This window comes from Oncorhynchus masou, chromosome 18 (assembly GCF_036934945.1).
Source record: "Oncorhynchus masou masou isolate Uvic2021 chromosome 18, UVic_Omas_1.1, whole genome shotgun sequence".
In the NCBI taxonomy this organism is placed as follows: Eukaryota; Metazoa; Chordata; class Actinopteri; order Salmoniformes; family Salmonidae; genus Oncorhynchus; species Oncorhynchus masou.
In genome coordinates this window covers 71,602,478-71,628,647 of record NC_088229.1, presented here as the reverse complement: position 1 = coordinate 71,628,647, position 26,170 = coordinate 71,602,478, and the positions used below count along the sequence as shown (strand labels likewise).

General features: G+C 44.1%; 1 protein-coding gene across 1 annotated transcript in view; it reads left to right on the top strand.

Moving 5' to 3' along the window:
- Nucleotides 1-2,947: 2,947 nt before the first annotated feature.
- Nucleotides 2,948-26,170, top strand: part of LOC135503785 (serine/threonine-protein kinase SBK1-like) — a 32,838-nt gene continuing 9,615 nt past the window's right edge. Inside the window, exon 1 of the mRNA XM_064921925.1 lies at nucleotides 2,948-3,194. The gene's annotated coding sequence lies outside the window, so the exon portion shown is untranslated. The remainder of the gene's footprint in view (nucleotides 3,195-26,170) is intronic.

Below are 26,170 nucleotides of genomic sequence, written 5' to 3'. Positions count from 1 at the left end.
AGTAAATAACAAACAATAGCAGAGCTATATACAGGGGGTACCGGCAAATAGTCTGGGTTGTTATTTGCAAATAGTCTGGGTCGTTATTTGATTAGCAGTTCAGGAGTATTATGGCTTGGGGGTAGAAGCTGTTTAGAAGCCTCTCTTGGACCTAGACTTGGCGCTCCGGTACCGCTTGATGTGCGGTAGCAGAGGGAACAGTCTATGACTAGGGTGGCTGGAGTCTTTGACAATTTTCAGGGCCTTCCTCTGACACCGCCTGGTATAGAGGTCCTGGATGGCAGGAAGTTTGGCCCCGGTGATGTACTGGGCCATATGCACTACCCTCTGTAGTGCCTTGCGGACGGAGGCCGAGCAGTTGCCATACTATGCAGTAATGCAACCAGTCAGGATGCTCTGTGCAGCTGTAAATCCTTTTGAGGATCTGTAGAATCTTTTCAGTCTCCTGAGGGGGAATAGGTTTTGTCGTGACCTCTTCACAACTGGCTTGGTGTGCTTGGACCATGTTAGTTTGTTGGTGATGTGGACACCAAGGAACGTGAAGCTCTCAACCTGCTGCACTACAGCCCAGTCGATAAGAACAGTGTGCGATTTAGGTGCTATTTATAATTTTTTTAATACAAATTACACATCAAATAGTCAATGAGGAAAAAAGGATAAATTCAGCCACTATTTATTGTTGAACTCAGGTTTTGTCTGGCTAATAGCCTACACAAATGGGCTGATCTATTAAGGGTACATTAAATTAGGTCTAAATCAAATTAAATCAAACTTGAGACGCTGGTCTCCTGAAGTTCTCCTTTTTCGCGTGCAAATGTTTTTACCACGGCTTGTAGGTCCAGCTTGCGGGCCTGACTGTTTTCTATACTGAGTATTGCAAACACATACAGTCTTTCCTGAAACATTGTGCATTATACTGTATGCCCATTGCGCTGCAGACAATTTAAACTTAGTATTGAATGACGCATGCCAAGATATACCAGAGATAAAGGACTGTTGATATTGCAACTACACAACTCAAACGCTTGTTCACCAGTTTGAACGAAAATCACAAACCGCTTTTTTTGTTCAAGCCCTCAAGAACTGTTGTCCGCTAAAAATATGATCATTTGTTTGCATCTGCAAATGTTTGGCCTGTCCAGTATCCAGACGACCTGTCCTAGAGCTTCCTATACGGTTCATTTCTTTCCGTAACGTGTTGAAGCCGGACAATTAGGGAGAATGAAAGGCTCAATTAATATTTGAAGCACTCCGGCTGCCCAGTTTCCCTGACGTCCGTAATCAAGCTGTTTCTACCATCCCTGTAACTGTTGTTTCTGCGGATATCGCTTTCTAAACTAAAACTCATAAAGAACAACATTAGTCTCTCGGTCTGATATGAGCTTTTAGACACCGGAGCTCCACTCATTGCACTGGCAGGGTTGTAGCCTTGACCACAGCATTTGCTCACTGATATCCCCCTTATACTTTCCTTACGCCTTTTCAAGGCCCGAGGCACTTTTCCAGGGAACATTCTTGAAGCCCACGAAAGAAACACTTAGCTTCCTAGTACATATGGAAATTGAAAAGGTGAATGAATTAATCACTTTTTGAAGGTTACTGTCAAAATGATTTATTACATTTCAAAAGAAATAGACATCAATGACAGCTGTTTGGGCCCCCAGAGCTATTGGGCCTGCAAGGGTGTCTGGTATGCCAGTTATGATCTCATACACAATTTTAGGCCCAGCCTTCGGGAACTTTTGGGACTTGACTGTTAGCGCTTGATGGCCTATAGCAGCACCCCAAAATAATAGACTTTGGACGAGGCAGGTGAACCTGCAACCACAACACTTCAACATCATTAGATCCTCTATAAACATTACAGGGATATGGCTCTGAACATATACGGCAACACCTAATAGGCAATCAGTCTCTTCCCCAGATGTTATATCCTTGTATTGCTACTGCTGTATCATCAAAGGAATTCTCTAAGTGAGTCTCAGAGATGGCTAATATACTGTATGAATGTTATGTGATTTTAGCAAGTTATTGATTTCATGAACCTTATTTACATATATTAACATGAGCATTTTATATTTATTTAGCTTTTTTCATACCTCACAGCGACAGTTTAGTGCACCCGGTACGATAGTCTAAAGTTGAATAGTCGCTCTCGTTTCCTTCGTCTGCAGTGTTCTGTAAGTACTGGCAAGATGATAGCAAAGTTCTACTCTAGTGGATGACGTCCTGTTCCTGTGTCAGCCTGAACTAAGATGATGGAAAGGAGGAGAGGAAAACACCGTTTGTTACAAGACTATTGTTGTCATACATCCACTGTGCCCGGAGCGACCGTCCTTGCTGTCTCCGTACAGATCAGCGACAACCGGGAAAGGGAGGAATGAGAAGGGAATTTATTGGTTGACTGTTGAAGGTATTGGGAGGGACTTTGATGGCTTTTGGCATGACAGGGATTCAAGTCGTGGAAAGTGATGGGCTATATCTCAAAATTAGTAATAGGATTTTTATAGTAGCCTAGCCTTCCTGTAACAACGGGTGTAGTGGCAAAGCTGGCATTGCTCGAAACAGTACCAATGGTGATGCTGATCATAGCGTTAATAATAGTTTGTCGTAGTCCTAGGCTACTATAAAAAATCCTATTACTAATTTTGAGATATATCCCATCACTTTCCACGACTTGAATCCCTGTCATGCCAAAAGCCATCAAAGTTCCTCCCAATACCTTCAACAGTCAACCAATAAATTCCCTTCTCATTCCTCCCTTTCCCTTTCCCGGTTGTCGCTAATCTGTACGGAGACAGCAAGGACGGTCGCTCCGGTCCTGGCGTGCAGGCAGGGTGCGCTTCAAGGCTTCTACCGATTCTCCACTGCTATTGGTTGAGGCGGAAAGGGGGCTGGGGCTTTGCGTTCCCCGTCTCTCCTCTCAGATCCTCTCATCCAGGAGCGATGCGGAGACAATAGGACTGGAACTAAAGAAGCCTGCGAAAGGGCTAGCGGTCGGCCGAACAAGGAGCATTTACCGCTAGACCAGGTGTCAATAGCACAATAAGGAGAATTTGAATGCCGACGGCAAAGATACATTTTTACATCAAACCGTAAAGCTATGCGCTGCTGTCATCCTCACGATTTGTTAATTTTTTATCGGTCTTGACTTGGCTGACTTCAGAGCCCTTGCATGTTGGACGGATTGAATGGTGAGTAGCCTATTGCAGAATGAGTAGTGACTGATATTGAATTGTCTAAGTCTAAACAATGGAGAATTCTCCGCTCCTGTTGCCGACTGGGTTATGCGCATTTGCCTGGCAGGAGATGCGACTACTGCTTTCAAGGCTACCGCTGCTAGGCTACTGCTGCAAGGTGTCTGTCATCTGAAACAATCCAGTAGCATTTGCATTTATGTTCTGATTATTGTGTGCATTGACGCCCTGTGACCCGGATGCAATGTCTACTGATTTATATTATGGGCCTGGGTAAATGTGTTCCGGGATCATGCCAGGGCTGTGTAGTGAATAGCTTAATTCAGTATAGCCGATTATTTCTATATATTTTGCCAATATTCACAATGGTTATCTTGATCTGTTGTAGGTTATAGACCTACACTAATGTATGGAAATGAATTCCTTCTCCCAAGTGTTTTATCTCTCTCCTCGTTCTCTCGCTCTCTCTTTCTCTCTCTCTCTCACACACACACACGCACGCACACACACACACGCGCACTGCAAGCAATGATGTGATGCTATGTATTGGCCATTGAGGGGATTTGAAGCCACCGGACGTCCATGTTGGCACTGCCCAGTAGGAGAAATCCTCCATAGGAATGAATGGAATTCTCTAGTATTTCAATTAAATGTTTCAAGGACAAAATTACATGTATTTAATTATGTTTTTGTTGTGGTGGGGACAGTAACATTAGTACAATTATACTTTAAGGAAAATGTTTTTATATATGTGTTCATATTCAATGTTTATGTAATATAATATCATTTAAAATTATTCATTTAGGTGTTTGTAATAGAATAAATAATGAAAAAGCAAACGTAGACATTAATACATTTATTTCTATAGCTTCTAAAATATATTTTTTTACACTGGTGACGGAGTGCCAAGATGGAGGCACGGTGGCTTCAACACAGAGCCCCTATTAGTCATCTAGTGTAAAATAAATCATTGACTAAAAGTCACTATCAAATCAAATTTTATTGATTACATACACATGGTTAGCAGATGTTAATGTGAGTGTAGTGAAATGCTTGTGCTTCTAGTTCTGACAGTGCAGTAATATCTAACAAGTAATCTAACAAATTCACAACAACTACCTTATACACATAATGTAAAGGGATGAATAAGAATATGTACATATAAATATATGGATGAGTGATGGCTGTGCGGCACAGGCAAGATGCAGTAGATGGTATAGAGTACAGTATATACATATGAGATGAGAAATGTAGGATATGTAAACATTATAAGAAGTAGCCTTATTTAAAGCGACTAGTGATACCTTTATTAAATCCATCTATTAAATGTATTATTGTGGCCAGAGAGTTGAGTCAGTATGTTGGCAGCAGCCACTCTATGTTAGTGGTGGCTGTTTAACAGTCTGATGGCCTTGAGATAGAAGCTGTTTGTCAGTCTCTCGGTCCCCGCTTTGATGCACCTGTACTGACCTCGCCTTCTGGATGATAGCGGGGTGAACAGGCAGTGGCTCGGGTGGTTGTTGTCCTTGATGATCTTTTTGACCTTCCTGTGACATCGGGTGGTGTATGTGTCCTGGAGGGCAGGTAGTTTTCCCCCGGAGATGCATTGTGCAGACCTCACTACCCTCTGGAGAGCCTTGCAGTTGTGGGCGGAGCAGTTGCCGTACCATCTGTAGAAGTTTATGAGTGTTTTAGGTGTCAAGCCAAATTTCTTCAGCCTCCTGAGGTTGAAGAGGCCTCATATGGACTGTTTTCCAGTCTCTATTTCCCCCTCTGACTTGTAAGCTCTCTCTCTCTCTCTCTCTGCCTCATCAGCTCTCTCTCTATTTCCCCCTCTGCCTCATCAGCTCTCTCTCTATTTCCCCCTCTGCCTCGTCAGCTCTCTCTCTCTCTCTATTTCCCCCTCTGCCTCATCAGCTCTCTCTCTATTTCCCCTCTGCCTCGTCAGCTCTCTCTCTCTCTCTATTTCCCCCTCTGCCTCATCAGCTCTCTCTCTATTTTCCCCTCTGCCTCGTCAGCTCTCTCTCTCTCTCTCTCTCTATTTGCCCCTCTGCCTCGTCAGCTCTCTCCCTCTCTCTCTCTTTCCCCCTCTGCCTCGTCAGCTCTCTCTCTCTCTCTCTCTCTCTCTCTCTCTCTCTATTTCCCCCTCTGCCTCATCAGCTCTCTCTATTTCCCCCTCTGCCTCATCAGCTCCCTCTCTCTCTATTTCCCCCTCTGCCTCATCAGCTCTCTCTCTCTCTATTTCCCCCTCTGCCTCATCAGCTCGCTCTCTCTCTCTCTATTTCCCCCTCTGCCTTGTCAGCTCTCTCTTTCTCTATTTCCCCCTCTGCCTCGTCAGCTCTCTCTCTCCCCCTCTATTTCCCCCTCTATTTCCCCCTCTGCCTCGTCAGCGCTCTCTCTCTATTTCCCCCTCTGCCTCGTCAGATCTCTCTCTCTCTCTCTCTCTCTCTGCCTCATCAGCTTTCTCTCTCTATTTCCCCCTCTGCCTCATCAGCTATCTCTATTTCCCCCTCTGCCTCGTCAGCTTTCTCTCTCTCTATTTCCCCCTCTGCCTCATCAGCTCTCTCTATTTCCCCCTCTGCCTCGTCAGCTCCCTCTCTCTCTCTCTCTCTCTCTGCCTCATCAGCTCTCTCTCTATTTTCCCCTCTGCCTCGTCAGCTCTCTCTCTCTCTCTCTCTGCCTCATCAGCTCTCTCTCTATTTCCCCCTCTGCCTCATCAGCTGTCTCTATTTCCCCCTCTGCCTCATCAGCTCTCTCTCTCTCTATTTCCCCCTCTGCCTCGTCAGCTCTCTCTCTATTTCCCCCTCTGCCTCATCATCTCTCTCTCTGTCTCTCTCTCTCTCTCTCTCTCTCTCTCTCTCTCTCTCTCTCACACACATCATCTCTCTCTCACTCACATCATCTCTCTCACTTGCTCTCTCTATTTTCCCCTCTGCCTCATCAGCTCTCTCTATTTCCACCTCTGACTCGTAAGCTCTCTCTCTCTCGCTCTCTTTCTATTTACCCCTATAGGCTCTATAACTAATAGGGACACCAGCATTGCCGCGTCTGGCCAGGTTGAGGCAGTTGCCGCGGGCTGCCAAGGCGCTCAGGGTCGGTCTGTCAAGCTGTCATAAACAAACCAATCAGATCCAACCTCCGTGTCAGGGCCAGAGGGTAAGGGCAGCGTGAGGACCGAGTCGTAGTCCTGGGCTACAGCTGCACTGTGCAGAGCTCAATGTGATGCAAATGCTGCATCCATAGAAATGATAATGCCTGATATAATATGGTTGTGTCCTTTACACAGACCAATATGTTCTGTAGCTGGCCTCTAGCGGACACAGAGCTACACTGATTGATCCAACCGTCGGGGTGAAAGGGATAGGCTGCAGCTGTACTGTGTCGGGAGAAAGTGAAACAGTGGAAATTGAACATGTCACTCACCAACTGACTGGCTGACCGCTGGGAGGGAGTTGATTGATGTCATCATGACATTGAAATTGAATGGTCTCTCTTGATATTTGAAGGACCGAGACAGACAGACAGACAGACAGACAGACAGACAGACAGACAGACAGACAGACAGACAGACAGACAGACAGACAGACAGATTGACAGACAGCTCCAGAGACAGACAGCTCCAGAGACAGACAGCTCCAGAGACAGACAGCTCCAGAGACAGACAGACAGACAGACAGACAGACAGACAGACAGACAGACAGACAGACAGACAGAAAGCTCCAGAGACAGTCCAATGAATATGATATGCTCCAGAGATGGTGGACAGAAAATGATCCAATGTTCAATTTAACACCGAGTGCTACAGCTGCAATATGTAACTTTTTTGTTCAACCCGACCAAATTCACATAGAAAATATGTGTTTTAGATCTGTCATTCTCAATGAAAGCAAGTCTAAGAAGCGGTAGATCTGTTCTATGTGCTCTATTTCTATGCTTCCCGTTCATAAGTTTTACTTTTACTTTTTGTACACCGGCTTGAAACAGCTGAAAACACAATATGATTGTTTATGGAACAGATATTGCACAGCGGTTTAGATAGGTACACTATACTTGCTTGTTTTGTGTCACTAGCATATTTGCCAGCATGCTCTATTACATATAGAGTTTAAGAATTGTTTGTTTCATGATCTATGTTTTTGCATGTACATTGATGAATTGATCTTATGCTTCTCAAATATAAATGACATACATTTTCTAAACTAACCATTGCTGAAATGGTTGTTCCAGTTTAGATGGTCTAGATAGTCTCCCTTTTCAGTCTTTTCAACCCTGGCAGTCATTCTGATTGCGGGTTGCAACATTTTCTAAACTAACCATTACTGTTTGTTTGGCTGGATTTCAATTGGAATTATACATCACTTTGTAAATATGCATAATGTGAGAGGTTGCATAAATTACCCAATATGATGAATTGTTTGGATTACCCGGAAATGGGTTAATTTGAAAATCAATTGGGATTGTATTCACTTTCATGCTGGGTTGACCAAGCAGCTGGTTGTTTTTTAACGCTATCCATAGGTTATTTTCAGGAGGTGTGGTTTGTTAGTGGCTTGGTTTTTATATTGTTATTTTTGGCCACCCGTGAAAATGTAAATCCTGTTGATCATGTTAAGTTTGTACACTGCAATGTTATACTGTCCTTGAATATTAATGCAAATTACATATTTTAATATGATAATTTTAACATATTGCAACAAAGTGGTTACTATCCCATTTGTGGTATCACTTTGGAATTTTCACACATTTTTATGGAACTAAAACATTTCTATAAGCTTCATTAAAGCTACAAAAGTGTTTGACCATAATATGTGACATTTACACTCACGGGTTGCCATAAAGGACTGAAAGCCACACCCCTACTAAGCCAAGCCTCTACTGGTTTATATCTCAATAACCCAGCATCAATGAACCAAACTTGCCCTTTTTAAAAAACAACCCAACTAAGTGACCCAATGCCTGCAACCCAGCAGTTGGGTCAGCTAAGCAACCCAGTATATTTTAGTGTAAGCCCTCAAAATAAGGACTATGAAATACATATTGTATTGTACTAAAGGTCCTAAACAGTCATTCTGAAAAGTACTTTTTCTCTCATGGCTAAAGACAGGCTGAGTGGGCGGGGAGCTAATATTCATGAGCTCACCTTGACTGACAGCTCTTTGAAACGCCTCTGTTAAGCATCTCGGATGCAGTGAGCAGTGTTATTGTAAAATCATCTCAAGCACATTTGGTGATAAACAAAGCAACTCAAACAACATTGAATTTGCATCAATGATGTAATGTGTTCTTCTACCGTATATCTTTCCTTTGGCATGTCTCTTGTGATGCGGTTCACAGCAGCACTGATGGATGTAATGATTTGACAACTGCGTCAGAGTTTTGAACGACCCTTTCCACCCTTTTGCTCCACGCTGGCTGAAGACCTAGCTGGAGAGTAACTAGCTAACACCAGACACAGATGAAGACCTAGCTAGCCAGTAACTAGCTAACACCAGACATAGATTAAGACCTAGCTAGCCAGAAACTAGCTAACAGCAGACAGAGATGAAGACCTAGCTAGACAGACTCTATATGTTTTGACAATAATAGTTTACTATCTAAGGTAACGCCAAGTAATTTAGTCTCCTCAACTTGTTCAACAGATTCATCATCAGATTCAGCTGAGGTCTAGAAATAAGGGGATGATTTGGACCAAATACAATGCTCTTAGTTTTAGAGATGTTCAGGCCACTGGCCACCCTGATGTGTGTATGGTTGAATCATCAGCATACATAGACAGACATGCTTTGTTTAATGCCAGTGGCAGGTCATTGGTATACATTGAAAAGAGTAGAGGGCCTAGGGAGCTGCCCTGTGGTACACCACACTTTACATGTTTGACATTAGAGAAGCTTCCATAAAAAAAAAAACCTTTGGGGGACAAAATGGCACCGTAGAGAGGACACTGTGTTTCAGCGAGCTCCCGTGGCATTCGTAAATGTATATTTTTGCATTAATCTCCAAGCTTGAAAAAGTGGCAGAATTGGCTAAATAAGTTTTCCTACAATGAGTCTTGACGGCTATTTCTCAAAAATCTCCGACAACATGCCCAACAGAACTACTAAGAACTCGACCAAAACCACCATCCCTGTAGATGTGCAGGAGGAGCTAGCTAACGTTAGTGAAGCTAAAACCATTGCTGATCCAGGCACAATGGACCTGGTGATTCAAAAGATGACTGATAACATTACTAAAGTGATCAATGTTAAGATAAGAATGGTCTTGGAAGCAATAGCAGGCCATTCAGCTGAACTACAGAGGGTTGTCAAACGTGTTGACGAGGCGGAAGGAAGAATTGCTACAGTGGAAACTTCAACTACATCTATGGACACTAAGATAAAAGCACTTGAGAAACAGGTGCGCGAAATGGCGGAGCACATTGACAACTTGGATAATTTAGGACGCAGGTGCAGTAATCGAGGACGCAGATGCAATTCTGAACGTGTCCCTTCAGAATTTTGAAGGGGCACGTTCAGTAAAGTTTTTTGAGGAATGGATCCCTGGCTACCTACAAATGGACACTAAGGCTGGTCATGTGAAGCTGGACAGAGGCCATCACTCTCAAGCACCAATACCCGGTCCCAATCAGCGCCCACGGCCAGTGGCTATAAAGTCCCACAACTTCACCGACACGCAGCGCGTCATGGATGCGGCTAGAAACATCGGCTCTGATGGTAGTCAACGTAAAGGTCCAAAGGTCTCATTCTTCAATGATTATTCCACAGCGGTTGTACGAAGACGCAAAGCGAAGGCTCGACTCAAGAGAAGAAGATGGTCTACACACTGCTGTACCCGGCCACATTGAAGATTATGGTCAACGGATCGCCTAAAAAACTCTACACACACGAAGAGGCTGCTGCGTTTATTGACTCTCTCGGGTAAATAACTTTAAGCTGCACCTCCGCAGCATTGGATAACTTTTTAATTCATTCATGAAACAGTGGTGTGAGTTCTCACTTGCTCCGCTTCAGTAATATTCGTATCTTTATTATTTTTCTTGCTAAAGTAACTGCCTCTATAGCTCAGGCTGAGATATGTGTGAATCCATATTGGTGCCCAGGCTTGGTGTTAGGTGGAAGAGCCTCAATCTTCTTCTAATTGATTTTCATTTCCATATATATATATAAAGGATGGGGCTATTGAGTGGCAATGCGGACTTAAGAGTCTACATTGGAGAGTTGAAATCCTCTGCATGTTAGCTAGTAGGATAACCCCCTTTTGGATCTTTACATGTTTCATTTTTGGGTTTAGTATAGTTCGAGTTCAGAGTTCAAATCGTTTGTTTATGCTCGGTGAGATAGAAGAGAGTTCAACACATGGAAAAAGTTACCACCCCACTTTTACAGTAGGATCCAGTCTGGATATTGATTGGTCAAAGTGTAATGGCAGGTAACAGACTGTGTTTATGTACATGGAACATTATAGGGAGCCATAACCCAATTAAAAGGAAGAAGGTAGTGTCTTTTTTTGAAAAAAATAAAATATTGATATCGCCATGTTGCTAGAAACTCATTTAGATGATAAGGAGCATCTGAAATTACAACAAGAGGGGTTTGGTCAAGTGTTTTTCTCATCATTTACATCCAGAAGTAGAGGTGTAGCAATTCTGGTGAAAAATAACTTACCACTTAAGGTCTTGATTTGCGTGAAAGATAAATTTGGTCGCTTTGTTATAATTAATGGTACTTTACAAGGGCAGAACATTTCCATAATTTACATTTACTTCCCCCCCAGCCCACCCCCCTGATTTCCTCACTAAGGTATTTCTAGACTTTTCAGAATTAAACTCAGACATTGCAGTGGTTGGAGGAGATTTTAATTGTTTGTTGAACCCCCTTATTGATATGTTTCACAGCGGTATAGCTTCACTCTCTCCTCAAGCTAAGTCACTTAAAGCTATTTGTGATGATCTGGTGTATGTTGATGTCTGGAGAACCTTTCATCCCTCCAACAGAGTGTTCACTTTTTTCTCTGTACCGTATGGATGTCAGACTAGAATAGATTGCTTTCTTATGCCCAGGACATCTTTGCAGTCTGTTTTATCCGCTAGGATAGGAAGCATAGTCATATCTGATCATGCGAAGGTGATCCTGGATATAAAACTCAACGGGGCATTCAATCGGTCAAGACATTGGAGGTTGAATACAACCATACATTCACATCATATTTTATTACAGATTTTAAAGCATTTCTCTCTAACTCTCAATCAACAGATAACCTCTCGCTCCTTTGGGAAACCTGTAAAGCGTACGCCAGGGGTCTGATTATGTCATACACAGCCACTAAGAGACCTGTAAAGCGTACGCCAGGGGTCTGATTATGTCATACACAGCCACTAAGAGACCTGTAAAGCGTACACCAGGGGTCTGATTATGTCATACACAGCCACTAAGAGACCTGACCTGTAAAGCGTTATGCCAGGGGTCTGATTATGTCATACACAGCCACTAAGAGACCTGTAAAGCGTACGCCAGGGGTCTGATTATGTCATACACAGCCACTAAGAGACCTGTAAAGCGTACGCCAGGGGTCTGATTATGTCATACACAGCCACTAAGAGACCTGTAAAGACCTGTAAAGCGTACGCCAGGGGTCTGATTATGTCATACACAGCCACTAAGAGACCTGTAAAGCGTACGCCAGGGGTCTGATTATGTCATACACAGCCACTAGACCTGTAAAGCGTACGCCAGGGGTCTGATTATGTCATACACAGCCACTAAGAGACCTGTAAAGCGTACGCCAGGGGTCTGATTATGTCATACACAGCCACTAAGGGACCTGTAAAGCGTACGCCAGGGGTCTGATTATGTCATACACAGCCACTAAGAGACCTGTAAAGCGTACGCCAGGGGTCTGATTATGTCATACACAGCCACTAAGAGACCTGTAAAGCGTACGCCAGGGGTCTGATTATGTCACAGCCACTAAGAGACCTGTAAAGCGTACGCCAGGGGTCTGATTATGTCACAGCCAATAAGAGACCTGTAAGGGGTCTGATTATGCGTATGCCAGGGGTCTGATTATGTCACAGCCACTAAGAGACCTGTAAAGCGTACGCCAGGGGTCTGATTATGTCACAGCCACTAAGAGACCTGTAAAGCGTACGCCAGGGGTCTGATTATGTCACAGCCACTAAGAGACCTGTAAAGCGTATGCCAGGGGTCTGATTATGTCATACAGCCACTAAGAGACCTGTAAAGCGTACACCAGGGGTCTGATTATGTCACAGCCACTAAGAGACCTGTAAAGCGTTATGCCAGGGGTCTGATTATGTCACAGCCACTAAGAGACCTGTAAAGCGTACGCCAGGGTCTGATTATGTCACAGCCACTAAGAGACCTGTAAAGCGTACGCCAGGGGTCTGATTATGTCACAGCCACTAAGAGACCTGTAAAGCGTACGCCAGGGGTCTGATTATGTCATACACAGCCACTAAGAGACCTGTAAAGCGTACGCCAGGGGTCTGATTATGTCATACACAGCCACTAAGAGACCTGTAAAGCGTACGCCAGGGGTCTGATTATGTCACAGCCACTAAGAGACCTGTAAAGCGTACGCCAGGGGTCTGATTATGTCACAGCCACTAAGAGACCTGTAAAGCGTACGCCAGGGGTCTGATTATGTCATACACTAAGCCAAAGCTAAGAGACCTGTAAAGCGTCGCCAGGGGTCTGATTATGTCATACACAGCCACTAAGAGACCTGTAAAGCGTACGCCAGGGGTCTGATTATGTCACAGCCACTAAGAGACCTGTAAAGCGTACGCCAGGGGTCTGATTATGTCATACACAGCCAATAAGAGACCTGTAAAGCGTACGCCAGGGGTCTGATTATGTCACAGCCAATAAGAGACCTGTAAAGCGTATGCCAGGGGTCTGATTATGTCACAGCCAATAAGAGACCTGTAAAGCGTATGCCAGGGGTCTGATTATGTCACAGCCAATAAGAGACCTGTAAAGCGTACGCCAGGGGTCTGATTATGTCATACACAGCCACTAAGAGACCTGTAAAGCGTACGCCAGGGGTCTGATTATGTCACAGCCACTAAGAGACCTGTAAAGCGTACGCCAGGGGTCTGATTATGTCACAGCCACTAAGAGACCTGTAAAGCGTACGCCAGGGGTCTGATTATGTCATACACAGCCAATAAGAGACCTGTAAAGCGTACGCCAGGGGTCTGATTATGTCACAGCCAGAGACCTGTAAAGCGTCGATTATGTCACAGCCACTAAGAGACCTGTAAAGCGTCCATTCTGATTATGTCATACACAGCCACTAAGAGACCTGTAAAGCGTCTGATTATGTCACAGCCAGGGGTCTGATTATGTCATACACAGCTACTAAGAGACCTGTAAAGCGTACGCCAGGGGTCTGATTATGTCATACACAGCCACTAAGAGACCTGTAAAGCGTACGCCAGGGGTCTGATTATGTCATACACAGCCACTAAGAGACCTGTAAAGCGTACGCCAGGGGTCTGATTATGTCATACACAGCCACTAAGAGACCTGTAAAGCGTACGCCAGGGGTCTGATTATGTCATACACAGCCACTAAGAGACCTGTAAAGCGTACGCCAGGGGTCTGATTATGTCATACACAGCCACTAAGAGACCTGTCTGAAAGCCACTAAGAGACCTGTAGGGGGGTCTGATTATGTCATACACAGCCACTAAGAGACCTGTAAAGCGTACGCCAGGGGTCTGATTATGTCATACACAGCCACTAAGAGACCTGTAAAGCGTACGCCAGGGGTCTGATTATGTCATACACAGCCACTAAGAGACCTGTAAAGCGTACGCCAGGGGTCTGATTATGTCATACACAGCCACTAAGAGACCTGTAAAGCGTACGCCAGGGGTCTGATTATGTCATACACAGCCACTAAGAGACCTGTAAAGCGTACACCAGGGGTCTGATTATGTCATACACAGCCACTAAGAGACCTGTAAAGCGTACGCCAGGGGTCTGATTATGTCATACACAGCCACTAAGAGACCTGTAAAGCGTACGCCAGGGGTCTGATTATGTCATACACAGCCACTAAGAGACCTGTAAAGCGTAAAGCGCCAGGGGTCTGATTATGTCATACACAGCCACTAAGAGACCTGTAAAGCGTACGCCAGGGGTCTGATTATGTCATACACAGCCACTAAGAGACCTGTAAAGCGTACGCCAGGGGTCTGATTATGTCCTACACAGCCACTAAGAGAGACCTGTAAAGCGTACGCCAGGGGTCTGATTATGTCATACACAGCCACTAAGAGACCTGTAAAGCGTACGCCAGGGGTCTGATTATGTCATACACCACTAAGAGACCTGTAAAGCGTACGCCAGGGGTCTGATTATGTCATACACAGCCACTAAGAGACCTGTAAAGCGTACGCCAGGGGTCTGATTATGTCATACACAGCCACTAAGAGACCTGTAAAGCGTACGCCAGGGGTCTGATTATGTCATACACAGCCACTAAGAGACCTGTAAAGCGTACGCCAGGGGTCTGATTATGTCATACACAGCCACTAAGAGACCTATGTCACAGCCACTAAGAGACCTGTAAAGCGCCAGGGGTCTGATTATGTCATACACAGCCACTAAGAGACCTGTAAAGCGTACGCCAGGGGTCTGATTATGTCATACACAGCCACTAAGAGACCTGTAAAGCGTACGCCAGGGGTCTGATTATGTCACACAGCCACTCATACACAGCCACTAAGAGACCTGTAAAGCGTACGCCAGGGGTCTGATTATGTCATACACAGCCACTAAGAGACCTGTAAAGCGTACGCCAGGGGTCTGATTATGTCATACACAGCCACTAAGAGACCTGTAAAGCGTACACCAGGGGTCTGATTACATCATACACAGCCACTAAGAGACCTGTAAAGCGTACGCCAGGGGTCTGATTATGTCATACACAGCCACTAAGAGACCTGTAAAGCGTACGCCAGGGGTCTGATTATGTCACAGCCACTAAGAGACCTGTAAAGCGTATGCCAGGGGTCTGATTATGTCATACACAGCCACTAAGAGACGGAAAAGACCTGTAAAGCCTGAAAAGCAAAAAAGCCACTAGAGGGTGAAAGCGAACTAAGGGGTCTGATTAAAACTACCAGCCACTAAGAGACCTGTAAAGCGTACGCCAGGGGTCTGATTAGATCAACACAGCCACTAAGAGACCTGTAAAGCGTACGCCAGGGGTCTGAATGTCACAGCCACTAAGAGACCTGTAAAGCGTAAGGGGTCTGATTTGTCAGGCAAAAGCTATATGAACATGGCGTAAGCCAGGGGTCTGATTATGTCATACACAGCTACTAAGAGACCTGACTCTCAGTCAATTGCTACTAGGGGTCTGATTCTGTCATGGCAATCAGCCATATGAAAATAAATTGATAAATGACTCAGGGGTCTTTTATGTCAAACAGCCTCAGAGACTGCCAAATGATACACCAAAATTCTGAATGTGGATACACAATTGCTTTCTAAAACACAGCCACTAAGAGACGAGCCAGGGGTCTGATTATGGACTCACAGCCACTAAGAGACCTGTGAAAGGAGACCAAACTGGCTGATTATGTCAAGGGCCACTAAGAGATGCAACAATGCCAGGGGTCTGATTATGTCATACATAAGAGACCTGTAAGCCTCTGACCAACAGACCTGTGCGTGGCCAGGGGTCTGATTATGTCATACACAGCCATGCTAAGAGACCTGTAAAGCGTGTGCCAGGGGTCTGATTATTACACAGCCACTCCTAAATAAATTTGGTCTAAGAGACAACTTTATAAAATGGGTGAAAGGGGTTATTATGTCATACCCCACTAAGAGACCTTAAATGGGGTCTGATTATGTCATACACAGCCACTAAGAGACCTGTAACAGACAGGGGTCTGATTATGTCATACACAGCCTCTCCTGTTTGCACTTGATTATGGAACCACTGGCCGAAGAGACCATCAGGGTAAAGCCTGCTATACAGGGGCTGCTCAATGGTGAGACCATAAAATAAGCTTGTATCTGATTATGTCATATTCATCAGCCACTAAGAGACCTTAAAGCGTATCTCTTATTCTGATTATGTCATTCACAGCTCAGGACCTGTAAAGATTAACTCTAATTATGTCAGAGGCAGCCACTAAGAGACAACCTTCACTCTGCCACTAAGAGACCTAATACTTCTTATGTCACAGCTCCTAAGAGACCTTTAAATGGTCTCCCTCAGGTTTTATTATGTGAGTATATTTGCTACTAAGAGACCTGTAAATGTACAAAGCCAGGGGTCTGTTATGTCATACAGCCACTAAGAGACCTGTAAAGCGTCTATTATGTCACACACAGCCACTAAGAGACCTGTAAAGCGTAGCCAGGGGTCTGATTATGTCATCACTAGTCAGCGCTGGAACTCTCTCCGACTTGGGGTCTGATTATGTCATACAGCTCTTGAAGAATGAAAGCGTACCCAGGGGTCTATTTTACCCAAGCCAAAGAGACCTGTATTACTCTCCAATCTGATTATGTCATAAGCCACTAAAGACCTGGATGGCGTACGCCAGGGGTCTGATTATGTCACACAGCCACTAAGAGACCTGGCAAATTATGCGTACAGCCAAGAGACCTGTCTGATTTATGTCACAGCAGCCACTACCTGCCAATAAGAGACCTGTCAATGGTGTACGCCAGGGGTCTGATTATGTCATCACAGCCACTAAGAGATCCAAACGTGACTCCTCTGATTATGTCAGCCACTAAGAGACCTGTTCAAAGCGTACGCCAGGGGTCTGATTATTCATCAGAGTTTCTAAGAGACCTGTAGAAGATCACAGCAATAGTAAGATCACTGAATATGTTACACAGCCACTAAGAGACCTATAAAGCGTACGCCAGGGGTCTGATTATGTCACACAGCCACTAAGAGACCTGTAAAGCGTACGTCTGATTATGTCATACCAGCCACTAAGAGACCTGTAGGTCTTATACACAGCCACTAAGAGACCTGTATGTCACAGCCACTAAGAGACCTGTAAAGCCAGGGGTCTGATTATGTCATACACAGCACTAAGAGACCTGTAAAGCTGGATGCTGGGGTCTGATTATGTCATACTAAGAGACATACGCAGACTAAATGACTTATTTGCTAGGGGTCTGATTATGTCATTTGAGCAGATGAGACCTGTAAATATCCCAGGGGGATTATGTCACAGCAACTAAGAACCTGTAAAGCGTACGCCAGGGGTCTGATTATGTCATACACAGCCAACTAAGAGAACCTGAAATGTCTGTCATCTGATTATGTCATTTTCCAGCCACTAAGAAACCTGTAAAGTCTGTTTTATGATGCAGGGTCTTTATGTCATACACAGCCACTAAGAGACCTGTAAACAAGCCAGGGGAGATTAATGTCTGTACTATTGCCACTAAGAGATGTAAAGCGACGCCAGGGGTCTGATTATGTCAACACAGCCACTAAGAGACCTGTAAAGCGTATTCTGATTATGTCATATACAGCCACTAAGAGACCTGTAGCGTACGCCAGGGGTCTGATTATGTCATACACAGCCATATATCCCCAATCGACATGCTTTCAGCCTAAGAGACCTGTAAAGCGTACGCCAGGGGTTGATTATGTCATGTACAGCCAAAAGACCTGTAAAGCGTACGCCAGGGGTCTGATTATGTCATAAAGCCACTAAGAGATCTGTAATTGTACCCAGGGGTCTGATTATGTCATACACAGCCAGTAAGAGACCTGTAAAGCGTAAGGGGTCTGATTATGTCATACACAGCCACTAAGAGACCTGTAAAGCGTACGCCAGTGGTCTGATTATGTCATACACAGCCACTAAGAGACCTGGCTGATAAGATACACAGCTATTTGAAGGGGTCTGATTATGTCATACACAGCCACTAAGAGACCTGTAAAGTTCTACAAAGGGGAACTGATTATGTCTACAATGCCACTAAGAACCTGTAAAGCGTATCCAGGGGTCTGATTATATTGCCACTAAGGATTCTCTGATATGTCAAGCCACCACTAAGAGACCTGTAAAGCGTACACCAGGGGTCTGATTATGTCATACAGCCACTAAGACCTGTAAAGCGACGATTTGAGGGGTGTTAAAGCCACTAAGAGACCTGTTTGAACCAGGGGTCTGATTATGTCACAGCCACTAAGAGACCTGTAGCGTACGCCACTATTATGTACACAGCCACTAAGAGACCTGTAGAGCGTACGCCAGGGGTCTGATTATGTCACAGCCACTAAGAGACCTGTAAAGCGTACGCCAGGGGGTCTGATTATGTCATTTCAGCCACTAAGAGACCTGTAAAGCGTTCGCAGGGGTTGAGACCTAACTTCTTGGTTTACAGCCACTAAGAGACCTTTTTCGTAAGGGGTCTGATTTGTCACAATGCCACTAAGAGACCTGTAATGATGGGGAAGGGGTCTGATTATGTCACCAAGCCACTAAGAGACCTGTAAAGCGTACGCCAGGGGTCTGATTATATCATACACAGCCACTAAGAGACCTTAAACGTACGCAAGTCTGATTAAGAACACAGCCACTAAGAGACCTGTAAAGCGGATAACAGCCTGTTCAGGGGTCTGATTATGTCACAGACTTGTACCTTGTCAGCCAGGGGTCTGATTATTCAACCAGCCACTAAGAGACCTGTAAAGCGTACGCCTGGGGTCTGATTATGTCATATACAGCCACTAAGAGACCTGTAAAGCGAGTGCTGTTTTTTGTTGCCACTAAGAGACCTGTTGCGTATCCAGGGGTCTTAATATGTCACAGCCACTAAGAGACCTGTAAAGCGTACGCCAGGGGTCTGATTATGTCATACACAGCCACTAAGAGACCTGTAAAGCGTACGCCAGGGGTCTGATTATTGTCATAAGATGGCTCTGTAATCGTACGCCAGGGGTCTGAATGTCACAGCCACTAAGAGACCTGTAAAGCGTACCTGGGGTCTGATTACTAAGAGACCTGTAAAGCGTACGCCAGGGGTCTGATTATGTCTCTGAGACCTGTCTACGCCATCTGATGGCATACACAGCCACTAAGAGACCTGTAAAGCGTATGCCAGGGGTCTGATTATGTCATACACAGATAAGAGACCTGAATCGTACGCCAGGGGTCTGATTATGTCATACACAGCTACTACCTGTAAAGCATGGCTCTAATACTAAGATGGAAAAAGCCTGAAAAGCAAAAAACGTTAGAGGGTGAATTAGAACTAAAGAGAAGGACTGCATTAAAACTCCCACTCCTGCCCTATTAAAGGAAATATCCGTCCATGATCAACGTTGGACTCTCTCTAACACAGGCTCTGAAAAGAAAATGAGATTTGTCAGGCAAAAGCTATATGAACATGGCGATAAGCCAGGAAAGTACTTGGCATACCTAGCTAAAAAGAGAGCTGACTCTCAGTCAATTGCTACTATTACTGATTCTGATGGCAATCATTTATATGAAAATAAATTGATAAATGACTCATTTAAGACATTTTTGCAAACCTTTATGCCTCAGAACTGCCAAATGATGCACCAAAATTTCTGAATGTGGATAGAAAATTGCTTTCTAAAATTCGAGCCACAAGATTAGAGGACTCACTGCCACTAATTGTGAAAGGAGACCAAACTGGCTTTATTAAGGGCCGTAAGTCATGCAACAATGTCAGGCGGCTTCTTAATGTAATTGAAGCCTACCAACAAAGTGCTGTGGATGGTCTTGTGCTCTCCCTAGATGCTGAGAAAGCATTTGATCGTGTGGAGTGGTCTTACCTATTCTTTGCTCTAAATAAATTTGGTCTAGGGGACAACTTTATAAAATGGGTGAAAGTTTTATATGATGATCCTCAGGCTGCTGTCCTTACTAATGGGCTAAGGTCAAATAGCTTCTCTATATACAGAGGTAACAGACAGGGCTGTCCTTTGTCCCCTCTCCTATTTGCACTTGTTATGGAACCACTGGCCGAGGCCATCAGGGTAACGCCTGCTATACAGGGGCTGCTCAATGGTGAGGTTCACCATAAAATAAGCTTGTATGCTGATTATGTCCTGATATTCATCTCTAGCCCCGAGACTTCAATTACATCTCTTATTAATATTATTGGATTATTCAGCGAATTCTCAGGCTACAAGATTAACTTAACTAAATCAGAGGCTATGCCACTTGGTAACCTTCACTCTGTACCTAATACTTCTCTCCCTTCCCTTTTAAATGGTCTCCCTCAGGTTTTATGTATCTGAGTATATTTGTAACTCCTAAATTCCAGCAAATGTACAAAGCCAATTTTGTTCCCTTGTTTGATACAATAAGACAGGATCTGGAGCGCTGGAACTCTCTCCCGATTTCTTGGTTGGGTAGAATATTCCTCTTGAAAATGAACATTTTACCTAGACTACTTTACCCAATCCAAATGATCCCAGTATTACTCTCCAATAAGGTAATAAAGGATGTAAATGGATGGCTAAGTTCCTTTAATGGAGTAAACGCAAGCCAAGACTTAAGATGGCAATATTGCAGCTGCCAAGTTCTATGGGCGGCTTGGACCTGCCCAATATCAGGTTCTATCAATGGTGTGCCCACCTTTGTTATATTTCTGACTGGATCACAAACGATGACTCCTCTATTTGGTTAGAATTGAGACTTCTCTTTCAAAATACCCCTTACAGGATCTTTTATTCTTCAGAAGTTTCAAGTCTGTAGAAGATCACTGCAATGAAGATCACTGCAATAATTACACGCTCTGAATCTATTACACTTAACACACTCAAAGTATGGAGGTCAGTTCAACGCTCTGGGAATGTCCAAACTAACCTTAGCTCTTACCCCAATTCTTAACAACCCAGATTTTGGTCCAGGATTGCTGGATGCTGGCTTTAACTTATGGCTTAATAAGGGCATACGCAGACTAAATGACTTATTTGCTAAGATTTTATTGTCATTTGAGCAGATGGTCGAGAAATATCCCAAAGCAGGACTTTTTCCGAATCCTACAAGTAAGACATTATATTCTGAAGAGCACCACCTTATTGGTAACCCTGATATGTCTGTCATTGAAATAATGTTTTTTTCCCACAAAGGAAAATGTCTGAAGTCTGTTTTATGATGCTTTAAGGTCCTTTTCTGCTGTTAACACACAGAGGGTGAAACAAGTGTGGGAGAAATAATTGTCTGTTACTATTGACTCTGAGATGTGGGAGGACATTTGAGATATGACAAAACAATATCTATATGTAATCGTACTAGAGCATGGCCAATTAAGAATAATACACAGATTGCATATATCCCCAAATCGCAGACATGCTTTTAGCCCCACTTCCTCCTCTCCTCAGTGTCTTCAATGCAAAACTGATACAGGCACCCTAACACATTGTTTATAGTCATGTACCAAAATACAAAGATACTGCTTCTGGTGTTCTGCAAGAAATTGAAAAGATCCTAGGGGTTGATCTAGAATTGGACCCAGTTTCTTTACTGTTGGGTCTCCCTAGTAGGCATGTTACTTCTGTGGGTAAGATAGGCTTTACAACATCCTTACCTTATGCAGCTGGAAAAACACCCTTTTACAGTGGATTAGTGATAAGGTTCCTTCTATTAAAGATGGCATAAGATACTATTTGAATGGGTGCCTCTGAATCTCGACATGTACATTCTAAAACGATCAGTGGCTCTATGAATCTTATCTAAATGACCTGAATCTAGGTATCATGGCTCTTATATCTACGATTCTCTGAATCTAGAATGGCTCTGAATCTATGATATTTCTGAATCTACACTGGCTCTGAATCTGTTGAACCTAACTTCTATGGTTTAAACTGAGCTTTTTGTTTAATCTAACTGTTTGTAAGTTTGTTTAAAATGTATGTATTGAGAGACGCAATGATGGGGAAGGGGTCAGAGAAGCACCCGTTGGAAGAGGAAAATCATGTACTGAATGCCTGTTATTCATATTGTTTACTTATCTTTATTTAACTAGGCAAGTATTTAAGAACAATTTTTTTCAACAGTTTGCCTAAGGATGGCAGTGGATTAACAGGTCTGCTGTTCAGAACCAGAAAAGATTTGTACCTTACCAGGTCTGGGGTTTGAATGACCTTCCGGTTACTAGTCCAATGCTCTAACCACAAAGCTTTCCTCTAGGCTTATACATATAAGTTATGACAGATAGGAGTGGCTTTTTGTCAGCTTTGTCTGTTGTAGGATCTCTAATAGAGTGAAAATTGTAAATCCTCAATAAAGAAATGCTGTTACAAAAAACAGAAAACCATCCTGAGTTCTATTAGATGGCTCTGAATCTACGATATGGCTCTGATCCTCAGTAGATGGCTCTGAATCTACGATATGGCTCTGAAGTGGCTATAGATGGCTCTGAATGAATCCTACGATATGGCTACGATATGGCTCTGAATCTATTAATCCATCCTCTGAATCTAGGATGTGGCTCTGAATCTAGATATGGCATCCTCAATCTACGATATGGCTCTGAATCTACGATCATGGCTCTGAATCTACAGAGGATGGCTCTGAATCTACGATACCTCTGAATCTACGATATGGCTCTGAATCTACGATATGGCTCTGAATCTAGATGTGGCTCTGAATCTACGATATGGCTCTGAATCTACGATAGGCTCTGAATCTATTAGATGGCTCTGAATCTACGATATGGCTCTGAATCTACGAGTGGCTCTGAATCTACGACCATGGCTCTGAATCTACGATATGGCTCTGAATCTACGAGTCATGGCTCTGAATCTCAGTATATGGCTCTGAATCTACGACATGGCTCTGAATCTTTCAACAACAGGTTATAGTCAATAATATCAGGCTGCACTGAAATCTAACAGTATAGCTCCTCAGTACCTTCTTCTTATCAATTTCTTTCAACCAATCATCAGTCATTTGTGTCAGTGCAGTACATGTTGAGTGTCCTTCTCTATAATCATACTGAAAGCCTGTTATTCATTTGTTTACAGAGTAATAGCATTGTATTTGGTCAACAATTTTTTCCAACAGTTTGCTAAGAGATGGCAGTAAGCTTATAGGTCTGCTGTTAGAACCAGTAAAGTTCAGCTTACCACTCTTGGGTAGGAGAATGACTTTGGCTTCCTCCAGGCCTGAGGACAAAGACTTTCCTCTAGGCTTAGAATAAAGTTATGACAGATAGGAGTGGCTATAGAGTCAGCTACCATCCTCAGTAGGAGTGGCTATAGAGTCAGCTACCATCCTCAGTAGGAGTGGCTATAGAGTCAGCTACCATCCTCAGTAGGAGTGGCTATAGAGTCAGCTGGCTATAGTCCTACCATCCTCAGTAGGAGTGGTTATAGAGTCAGCTACCATCCTCAGTAGGAGTGGCTATAGAGTCAGCTACCATCCTCAGTAGGAGTGGTTATAGAGTCAGCTACCATCCTCAGTAGGAGTGGTTATAGAGTCAGCTACCATCCTCAGTAGGAGTGGCTATAGAGTCAGCTACCATCCTCAGTAGGAGTGGCTATAGAGTCAGCTACCATCCTCAGTAGGAGTGGCTATAGAGTCAGCTACCATCCTCAGTAGGAGTGGTTATAGAGTCAGCTACCATCCTCAGTAGGAGTGGTTATAGAGTCAGCTACCATCCTCAGTAGGAGTGGCTATAGAGTCAGCTACCATCCTCAGTAGGAGTGGCTATAGAGTCAGCTACCATCCCTCAGTAGGAGTGGCTATAGAGTCAGCTACCATCCTCAGTAGGAGTGGCTATAGAGTCAGCTACCATCCTCAGTAGGGCTATAGAGTCAGCTATAGGACTGGCTATAGTCAGCTACCATCCTCAGTAGGAGTGGCTATAGTAGAGCTACCATCCTCAGTAGGAGTGGTTATAGAGTCAGCTACCATCCTCAGTAGGAGTGGCTATAGAGTCAGCTACCATCCTCAGTAGGAGTGGCTATAGAGTCAGCTACCATCCTCAGTAGGAGTGGTTATAGAGTCAGCTACCATCCTCAGTAGGAGTGGCTATAGAGTCAGCTACCATCCTCAGTAGGAGTGGTTATAGAGTCAGCTACCATCCTCAGTAGGAGTGGCTATAGAGTCAGCTACCATCCTCAGTAGGAGTGGCTATAGAGTCAGCTACCATCCTCAGTAGGAGTGGCTATAGAGTCAGCTACCATCCTCAGTAGGAGTGGTTATAGAGTCAGCTACCATCCTCAGTAGGAGTGGCTATAGAGTCAGCTACCATCCTCAGTAGGAGTGGCTATAGAGTCAGCTACCATCCTCAGTAGGAGTGGCTATAGAGTCAGCTACCATCCTCAGTAGGAGTGGCTATAGAGTCAGCTACCATCCTCAGTAGGAGTGGCTATAGAGTCAGCTACCATCCTCAGTAGGAGTGGCTATAGAGTCAGCTACCATCCTCAGTAGGAGTGGCTATAGAGTCAGCTACCATCCTCAGTAGGAGTGGCTATAGAGTCAGCTACCATCCTCAGTAGGAGTGGTTATAGAGTCAGCTACCATCCTCAGTAGGAGTGGCTATAGAGTCAGCTACCATCCTCAGTAGGAGTGGCTATAGAGTCAGCTACCATCCTCAGTAGGAGTGGCTATAGAGTCAGCTACCATCCTCAGTAGGAGTGGCTATAGAGTCAGCTACCATCCTCAGTAGGAGTGGCTATAGAGTCAGCTACCATCCTCAGTAGGAGTGTCTATAGAGTCAGCTACCATCCTCAGTAGGAGTGGCTATAGAGTCAGCTACCATCCTCAGTAGGAGTGGCTATAGAGTCAGCTACCATCCTCAGTAGGAGTGGCTATAGAGTCAGCTACCATCCTCAGTAGGAGTGGCTATAGAGTCAGCTACCATCCTCAGTAGGAGTGGCTATAGAGTCAGCTACCATCCTCAGTAGGAGTGGCTATAGAGTCAGCTACCATCCTCAGTAGGAGTGGTTATAGAGTCAGCTACCATCCTCAGTAGGAGTGGCTATAGAGTCAGCTACCATCCTCAGTAGGAGTGGCTATAGAGTCAGCTACCATCCTCAGTAGGAGTGGCTATAGAGTCAGCTACCATCCTCAGTAGGAGTGGTTATAGAGTCAGCTACCATCCTCAGTAGCTTTCCATCTAAGTTGTCAATACAGTTTTTCAATTCCTCATCAATCTATGGAGCCTTGACAGTTGTAACAGTATGTTTTAACAGGTGCATGTTTATCAATAATCGGAAGAAGCCATTTCATCAATTTCAGTGTCTGGATGCTTGACAGCTCTGGGTGGCACTTGACGGCTTTGGCTGGTTATTGGCTGAGCACCCAGGAAGTGTTGTATGAGGCAGGAAGTCTGGCATTAGCCCATCTGTCTGTCTGCGGCATCATTAAAATGATTACTGGCAGTTTTGGTTTCTACGGCAATGCCATGATAACAACAGCAATCTATTTTGTATGTCCACTGCACCACTGCACACTTTACCCCCCACCTCCCTCTTCAATCTCTCTCTTTCCTACTCTCGGGAACTGGACGGCACACTGCCAATTTACAGATTGCTGTTATGCAACAGCCAAGCCAAACCTGACATGTCTCAGTTAGCTGAGGCAAGCACACAGAAACACAATGTTATTCGTCCAACGTTATAACAACCTCAACAAGAGTACTGCTCTGCTCTGTTGCTGCTAATCCAGTTAAGCCAATAGCTCTCTAGAGTGTTACGTAAGCAGCTGTTAGAAACTAAATGAAATATGTCTTTTATTGGATTGATAAGAGGTAATCATTTTTCCAGTCCACCGTAATAAATTAAATCCATCAGAATTGAAGATAAAATATGTATTCAAAAGACTGGAGAGAGACAGACAGTTTGTCATGGATAACCCTTCTGGAGAGACAGACAGTTTGTCATGGATAACCCTTCTGTCGAGACAGACAGTTTGTATTGGACAACCCTTCTGGAGAGACAGACAGTCTGTATTGGACAACCCTTCTGGA